The 8,925-nt window shown below is 52.2% G+C and overlaps 1 long non-coding RNA gene across 1 annotated transcript; it reads left to right on the top strand.

Annotated features, from left to right (window-relative positions):
- The first annotated feature begins 799 nt into the window (after nucleotides 1-799).
- LOC140695054 (uncharacterized) lies at nucleotides 800-5,829 on the top strand. The gene is made up of 5 exons (XR_012070741.1): nucleotides 800-1,003; nucleotides 2,962-3,082; nucleotides 3,348-3,546; nucleotides 5,139-5,255; nucleotides 5,674-5,829. It is a non-coding gene; the product is annotated as an uncharacterized lncRNA (long non-coding RNA).
- Nucleotides 5,830-8,925: the final 3,096 nt, after the last annotated feature.

Genomic DNA, 8,925 nt, shown 5'->3' with positions numbered 1-8,925 from the left:
ATTTTGAGTCAAGCCCTAGATAACTGCTAATTGACACTGACCCTTGTCTTATTCCTGAGTTTTAGCGAAGGAGCCAACATCTGGATGGAACTGAAATTTCCCTGCTGATATACAAGGCTGATAAACCACCCTATTCCAACATCTGATTCTGGGGCTCTTCAAAACGCGGGTAAGGCCCCGCTTCATAAAAGACGGGTCCTCCACCTGCCCTTCCCAGGGGTTCTGGGAGGCCGCGGCCACGCAGGGCTACCCGGAGTCGCGGTCCAAGCCCCAGAGCCCGAGGGGGAGGAAAGCCGGAGGCTGTGCCCCAGCCCTGTCCCCCCCGCCCCAACCCGCTCCCCGGCACCACAGCCCTCCCCGGCCGCCACACCAACCCGGATCCCACCCCGGTCCATGTCCACTGGCCCCGCCAACGGCGCTGCCGTACGTTTACCGTCTGTGAGACGCCGCCCCAGAAAGGATGTCGGCCGCCGACTGACGCGGCCAGAACTAGTGGCCCGGCCAAGCAAGCCGCCATCCCCAGCAGCAAACACCGCCATGGTCCCGGGCAGCTGCACACTTCCGGAGCCCGCTGCCTGCCCCAGAAGCGCACGCCAGCCCGCGAGGAGCGCGGCGTCTTTATCCATGGCAACGCCGCGGGGCCCTCCCCTAGCGCTTGCGTCTGCGTCCTCCCGAGGCTAGACGTGCGAGAGCAGAACTTTCGGAGCCAATGGGAGCAAGGGCGCGGCCAGGACGGGGGTGGGGGGAGGCTTATGGGGCAGCTGGGTGGGGCCGGGGCGGGCGGGGCCGCGCGGAGGTCCTCAGCTGCAGGTGGCACCGGCCGGAGGCTGGGGCAATGCTGCCAACAGTGGGCGGGGCGGCGGGGCAGCGGGGCGGGGGCACCCTCACCTGTCTGTGTGCGGGGCTCAGCCTGGGCTCCGCGGCCTCCGCTTGCACCGGAAGTGGACCCAGGCTACCGGTGGGCAAGATAGAGGACTGAGCCCAGGCAGGCACGGCTGGCCAGGTAGGGCACCTGAAGTGCAGATCCGCCAGGCCGGCTGCCGGCCTTGAATACGCGCTGCTAGGCAGTTTCCAAGAAGACGGGATCTGTCCCAAGAGGGGAGGTAGGGCAGGGTGCCAGATGCCTGGTTGGGTGCGGTCTTACAGGAGAGCCACGTTGAGAGGGTGCAGAGCAGCCCCTGTGTTGGCGGGGCTAGGAATTTGGGGTATAGGGTGGGGATGATGTGTGCCATTCCCTGTGGTCTCCCAAAGAACTCGCACCCCCAAGCAAAGGACCCTGCTCCCTCCACCCTTCACTGCATCCCCTGCCTTCCCCAGCACCACCGCCCCTGCCCCCGGAGGGTCCCATGACCTCTCCCCACACCAGGCACCGTCCCTGTTACAGGTACTTATCTCCTGGTGGTTCCAGCCCAAGGGTGGGGGCTGTATCTGACCAGTTAGGATGCCTGGAGCCTTTGTATGAAACCTCAGACTATAATGCAGGCGTGCACAGAGGCCCCTCAAACAGGATTCCCTGCATTCCCTCCCCACCACGCACCCACAGCGCAGCTGCCACACCAGGCCAAGCCTGCTGGAGGACCGCTGTTCCCTCTCCACCTGTCCCTGATCAAGAGTGCACCGCCCACACTGCTGGGTATTTAGTGGGCCTTAGAAGAGCAGCTGGTATTTTCATGGACAAATATTTGCTCTTTTGGGAAGAGTTGAGTGCAAAGGGATGTAGGGTATGCCTTTTCTGTTGTCCTGGAACTGGTGACTAGGATGCAAACTTAAGTCAAAGCAGTTTTTAGAGAGAGCCGCAATATATCTTACCCAAAGATCACTGTTCCCCTACAAAGGCAACACCACCTGGCGGGTGGGGTCCTGGTCCCTCTTTCTGGAGGTTGGGCTTTGCACCCTCCAGCTGGGACAGAGCCCGAAACAGCTCTGAACACGCTCCAACAGGCTTTCCCAGCACAAACTGCCTTTATTTTGAATCTGGCTGAAGGAAGCAGCTGAGAAATCTGGGTAAATCTTCCTGGGTGTAACCATGCCTTTTGTGCTGAATGAAAGAGCGGCTCTCCACATGCTAACAGCTTAGAACTGAATGTGTGTCGAAGCCTTCATGCATGTAGCATGTTGGGAACAGCGTTTCATGGTGAGGGGAACTCTATAACTTACATGTGTATGGGGAAGCCCTCACTCCAACAGGGTTTTCCTGCACAAACTGCCTTTATTTCGAAATTGGCTCTTGCTGAGAAATCTTGGTAAGTGTTCTTAAGTGTAGCCATGCCCATTATGCAGGATGAAAGAGCGGCTCTACACTTTTTCACATCTCAGAGATGAATGTGTGTTGAAGCCGTCATTCATGTAGCGTGTTGGGAACACAGAATTTAGTGGTGAGAACTATGTAAATTACATGTCTATGATGAAGCACTCTCTCGAGCCGGGTATTCCAGTGCATACTGCCTTTATTTCGAAACTGGCTTCTCAGAAGCCTGTGGTCTCCACTGCAGGTCTGTCTCCAAACCCAGGGCCAGCATGGTAACTCTGCTCCCCCTGTCTATTCTGGAAGTTCTAGGTGTCCTCCATGGCCCTTCCACCATTATGTTTTTGGAAAACCCCGCAGATGGAATGGGCCTGAGAACAGGAGAGCTGGATGCCAGAAGCCACTGCCCAGTGTGAGGCTCCTGGGAGGGGCATCTCCTCTCCGTGGGCTCTGATCTAACCTCCCCTCTCCCCCACCCCCACCCCTCTCCTCCTGCATTTCCTGATTGATCCCTGGATAATGGTCCATACCAGGAATGACCTGGGAGAGGTTTTATGAGTCTTTAAGTGGAAAAAAAAAAGAAATCTTTAGACAAGTTACTGAAAGTAACTTCCAGCTTTACCGGGAAAGACCTCATTCCAATGTTTAAGGCTAGTTGACAGGGTGTCAAATTGCTTAACCACTCACATCTGAGCAAGTGCTACCTCTCTCTCCAGCTCCCCGCAGCATCCACCTGTGGCAACTTGGCCAAAAGAAGGCAAGAAAGCTCTTTCCCCTCGCCAGCACCAGCGTGGCTTTGGAGTCAGTGGAGGCTGAGAGAAAGAGCCCCGCCCTGAGGTTTGAGGGGCCTCCAGCCACAGCCAGAGGAGCGGGGGTTTTCAGAGTGGCCCAGCAGGGAAACCAGGCAAGGCCACCTGGCCCAAGTCTTCCCTGCCCAGAGAGCCCCATGAACTGCTTTGGGCCACACTCCCCGTTTGGGCCCCCTGCAAAAAGTTACCACGGGAGCCACACCTGAGAAGGCAGAAGGACAGCCCTTTAGCCTGGGGTCCCAGCAGGTGTGTCCTGTGAGACCTGTGGCCACATAAGTTACTTGTCTCTCCAGGTCACTGAAGGGACTGTGCTGGGCATCTTGGTGGTCAGGGACATGGGAACACCTCTAAACTCTGAAGAAGGACAGAGAGACTCTTCCTGGAAGCAAGGATTCCAGGGAGACACCTTGCCCAGAACTGGGGGACTGTGTCCTGAGTAGACCCCTGGGAGGCAATGTGGGGCTGTGGGGTCCTCTTCTGAGAAGGGAGCAGGTGAGTTTTCCGGGGGTGGGGTCCTGCTTTGTCCAGACATGTCCTTGTGTAAGACTCATTTACAAACACCTCCAAGTCCACCTAGGGGTGGCCCCAGAGGTGGGGGTAGAGGAGGAGAGTGAAGGGTGCAGACTTAGGGCCCCCTGAGCCACCCAGGGAGCCAAGGGTCAGTGGGAACATCTTGGGAGTCTAGTGCAGGGGTGGAGGACGAGCACTAAGAACATGCCAAGTCATGCAATAAAGTGACCCATGACCACGAGACACAGGTGGCCGTACACCAAAAGAGGCAGATAGAAATTTAGACCCAGGATCTGAGAACCTTGAGAGGGGCTGGAGGGTCCCAGGAACCCTCAGGAACAGCTCTTCTAGGGGCACAGACATCCCAATACACACATTTCTCATGGAAGCTTTTTGGGGTGCAGAGTGAGTTACCAGGATCCTGAACTTAGTATGGAATCCCACCCCCTTGTTCATCATGGTACCGGGCAATAAATTGCTGTCATTTGTCCCTGGACATGCACAGGGGAGCTGACTGCTGTGGGGGTCACTGCAGGACTAGAATCTTCTGGTGTCTGCTCTGTGACCACAGAAACCCAGGGGGATTTCTCAACGGGAGAACCTGGAGACCATGCCTGCAAGGACCACCCTCATGGGATGGCCAAGGAGCTCGTGGTACCCAGGTCACCAAGTGACGAAGTTGTGAGGTTGCCTGGGGTATCCTGGGGGCATGTAGATTTCTGAGGTCAGCACGTGGGCCCAGCACTGCTGGATGGTCTGCACAAAGAGGGGCCTGCCCTCCTGATGATGGCTCTTAACACCTGCAGGGAAACTGCTCCCAGGGCTCCTGGAGGTCCATATTGAGAGTGTCCTGCCAGCCTTGTGGGGTCACCTTCCCCTGATGCAGAAGCAGACCTCTCTCCCTTGAGGCCCAGGGGACACCTGGCTCAGGTGCCACCTGTGTGCCCTGGACACGCAGAGCCCCAGAGCTCTGGCACAGCCTGGGGTGTGGTGGTGTCCGGGCAAGAAAGGCCCTGGGAAGGGGGTCATTCAAGGGCAGAGGCCACTCTGCAGGGATGCTGGACCTGGCAGCAATGCACTGCTTCAGTACTCCCTTGGGTTGTGTCTCCAACCTGTGGGATGGAAGGGCCACTCCTTCCTGCGGTGCAGTCGGGGGAACTAGATCCATCGTCAAGGTCAGCCCTGAAAATGGAGGCTGCGCTACCTCCATTCCTGGAAAGAAAATCAGTCCCCTCCAGTCCAGGTGATTCAGAAAGTCATTCAGCAATGTTCGGGGCCTCCACTTTAGGCTTTGAATTAGAGCTGAGCGGCTTAGGAGGCCAGATCCCTGTCCGTGGCTCCAGGAGCAGGCTTTCTGCTGGGGGACAGGATCCTCACAAACACCTGTGTCTTTGTGGGACACTCCCCTCTGACAAGCTGGGAGGCAGGGTGCAGTTGTGGGAAATCGTGTTTACATGAGCAGAGGGCCACCATGTGGTGGGGGCACAGGAGACTGTGAGAATGAGTCCCACAGCCTTTCTGGAATCAAAAAACTGGCAAATGTGAAAAAGTGCATAATTTGTTTTATTGAACAGGCTGCTTATGTACGTTTGGAGGACCAGGTTCAAGGACTCAGCATCCCTCCAGGACAATAGCCTCAAGAGAAGAACAGACAGAGCAGGAGGAGATCTGGGGTTTCTCCCAGGAATGAGGTGGAACAGGGATTTCTGCAGATTTGCAAGGAGTCCCCGACCACTGAGCATGGGGTTACAGCCCCACGAGCCCCTGTCATGTTTGGCTTGGGCTCTGGTTCTGGCCTGCTCATGTATTCTTCCAGCAGAGTTCCAGAAACTCAGAGGGTGGAATTACAGGGGCTGCGTTTGGAACCTAGTGAGGAGTTGGAGGGTCCTTTATATTGAGTCCCTTCATCCTAATCACCGTAGCTGAAGCCCAACACCCCCCAGGCCCCCATGGTTGCCGTGGAGGGAGAACAAGCCTGGCAGGCGACCTAGGGGTCCCACTACTGTGTCCTTCCCTTGTCTTCGTTCCCTTTCACCCCGGAAGGTGTGATTGTCTCGTGTCATGGTGGCCTCCACAATGTCCCTCCCAGTAATCTCTCTTCTCCATCAGGTGGGGTTCCCAACCCCGCTCAGCCTTCTCTGCATGGGTGCTGAAGGACCAGGCCCACCTGAAGTTCTGAGCTCGAGCAGTAAGGTGGAAACAAAGAAACCAATGGAAAAAAGAAGCAAGTGATTGTGGCAAAGCTCCCCACCACAGAGAAGCTGCCCTGAGTGGAAGGGAGAGTGTGGGCATGCCCGTTTGTTTCCTATCTCCCAGTGCTCTTAGCTTTCTTATTGCCTACCTGCATGGTTACAACAAAATGATCTGCAAAACTGAAAATATTAACTCTCTCGCTTTTACAGAAAAGGCTGGCCAGCCTCTGGTCCGGTACCAGGCAAGAGATTGGAGTTCCTTTCCAGTTTGGAAACATCTTGGCAGGCCCAGGTTTGCAAAGGTCTTTAAGAGTAGTTACGGAGTTTTGCTTTTAAACTTTTTTACGGCTGTATATACTTGTGAGATGTGGTTGTGATGTATAATTCTGAGCCGGGATTTTCTCAAACTGTTTCTCACTTCTTATACCAGACATTCCTAAATTCCAAGTGGAACTGCATATTAAGGAAGCCATGGAATTTAGCAAAAGGATACAGATCTCATTTCCTTTTAAGCATCGATGTACCTCCATCATGGCAGTATTTGTTATGTGTTATTGATAGGGGAACTAAGTAGTAAACAGATTAATAGAAAATAGGGGATTTTAGGTACACAGGTTCATCTTTTCAACATTGTTTGTAATATTTGCAGTTTAAGATGACCATTCATGAGAAACAGGCAGCCTGTTAGAATGAAATAGCATTTCCTCTGAACCATAATTAATTTTTATTTTGTAGACAGCAGGAAGGGTAATAACACATCACACTTTTGGGGACGTCAAAGAGAAAATGTAACTTTCTGGGAGCGCACTCCCCCGCCTCCCCCTGCCCTTTTTACTGTCCCATTCTCCCTGGAAGGCTCTTTCTTTTCTTCTGATCATGGCTCCAGTAACTCTTTCTTCCTCCTTGTTCCTCAGCTGGTAAAGTTAGTTTTCTACTTTGAACAAGCAAACAAGCCAACAGAAGAGAAATTTCACAAGCAACTCCCAGCACATCCGCTCGCCTTCTGATGCCTGTGACCTCACTCTCGGTGCCCCACCGCTTATTAAAAGTGGCATCGAAAGCCAGTTCCTCCAAAAGTCCCCGAGGCCCCATCCCTCCCATCTTCGCTGGGTTGTCACTCCCAAAACCATCCTCTCTTTCACTGCCTCATCTATTTTGTTCTCCTGCTAGTTGGCACCATCAGTATATAAACGTCCATCCTCTTAAACCAACAGCACTCCTTGACCCTTATTCACCCCCACCAATTGCCACCCTGTCTCTTTGCAGCAAATCTTTAAGGAGTTGTTTAAACTCACTGTCTGCATCTTCTCTTGAGCCATCCCCTTTTACACCCATTCTGGCTTTTCGCCTGATCCCTCGCTCTATGGAAACTGCCTTGTCAAGGCCTTCAGTGACCCCATGTTGCTAAATATAGTGGTCAATTTTGACTCCTCATCATGCTTGGCCCCTCGGCAGCATTTGACCCAGCTCTTCCATCCCTCCTACCCCGTGTTCCTGCTTCACTCAACCTCCAGCCCATCTCTCTGTCTGTTTCTGCTTTTGGCCTGCTGGCTGGTCCTTTGCCAATGTCTCCTGTTTTTTCCAAACATATACTGTGGGTGTTCCCCAGGGTGGGTTCCTGGGCCTCTCCTCTCTCTCTCTGCTATTCCTTTGGTGGAAGCAACCCAGCCTTGGAAATTGGCATGCCATCAATTTCTCGATTTCTCCAAAATTCCCTGATTTCCCCTTTCCATCTGAGCCTTTATCCCTGAGACTCACATCACATTCTTTTCCTTTCATTCATCTTGCTTTCACATTCATACATATGTTCTACTATGAAATTACTTTTCCAAATTTTGAATCAGTACATATATATCATGTAAAATGCTCAAATATGTATTATTTCCACTAAGATGCTAATTCTACCTTAGAACATTTCTGCACTTCTGTATTTATGTGAATAAAGCGAATAGTATTTCTACAAGCCTCATAGTTAAACACTGTTAGTTTGGGGCTATTATGTAACATGAAATAATGGTACATCAACATAGTCGTTTTTCATTTATTTTTATGTAACACCGAGATGAGGTTTTTGCCCTGAAGACTGGTTTTATTGAAATTTTACCTACGTTACGGACAGTCAGTTTATGTGAAAGCCCTCATTTCTCCCCTTTTTGATATATGCTCCATTTGGCTATATATAACATATAACTTGGCATGAAACAAAATTCCCAAATCATTCACATAATACAATTAATATGTTTAATTATATTTTTTAAATGTTAAAAAGAAAAAGAAAACAGATTCCTCTACCTATTAGGCACTTCTGTGGCAATATGTAACACACCCCTTAACCATGACATTGAAGAACTGAGCTGATACCAGCCCCTTTCCACCTGCTCAGCCCCACCTTTTCCCATCCCCTTTCCCATCCGGAGAGGACATCCCTCCCATTGTCCAGGCCCAGATGTTGGAACCATGTCCTTTCTCTCTCTTTCTTTTACACTCACAGACAGCAAATCCAGCTTGTTAGAAAATTCTGGATATTCTGTCTTAATTAAATACCTGCTCTCTGCTCCCCGCCCTCCTAAGAGCCACCTTCAGCCTTTCCTGGATACCAATAGCCTTCTGTTTCCATCTTTGCTTTCCTAGAATCTCTCATCCACACAGAGTCAGAGGGAGCCTGTAAAAACATACATTGGGGGTGGTGGGTGTTGCTCAGTGGTAGGGCGCATGCTTAGCATGCTTGAGATCCTGGGTTCAATCACCAGCACATTCATTAAAATAAATAAATTACTTCCCCCCAAAAAACACAAACACAAAAGCATAAGTTGGACTACATCACCCCTCCCCTCAAAACTCACTAAACGGGTCACCATGTCATTAGGAGCCAAAGTCGTCACAAAGGCCTCAGGACCCGGCGTGCTCTGCCTCTCTGCCCACACTCTCCCCTTCACTCTGGGGGCCTCTGGCTCCGGCTCTTCCTTCTTCCTCCGGATCTATTCTGCTTCAAGTTCATTACTCCGTGAGATCTGCCAGGATTGCCTTATTCTCTCCTGCCTGCCTCCCACCCCACCGCCATCACCCGAGTTTGCTCATATCACTCTTTTTTAAAAATTTATCCAAACTCTTGCTACCCCAACATGATGCCTGTTTCCTCTGCTAAAATTCTGAGCCCCCAGTGATGGGG

Source organism: Vicugna pacos, unplaced genomic scaffold, assembly GCF_048564905.1.
Source record: "Vicugna pacos unplaced genomic scaffold, VicPac4 scaffold_127, whole genome shotgun sequence".
NCBI lineage: Eukaryota > Metazoa > Chordata > Mammalia > Artiodactyla > Camelidae > Vicugna > Vicugna pacos.
This window is presented reverse-complemented; position numbering and strand designations above follow the sequence as displayed.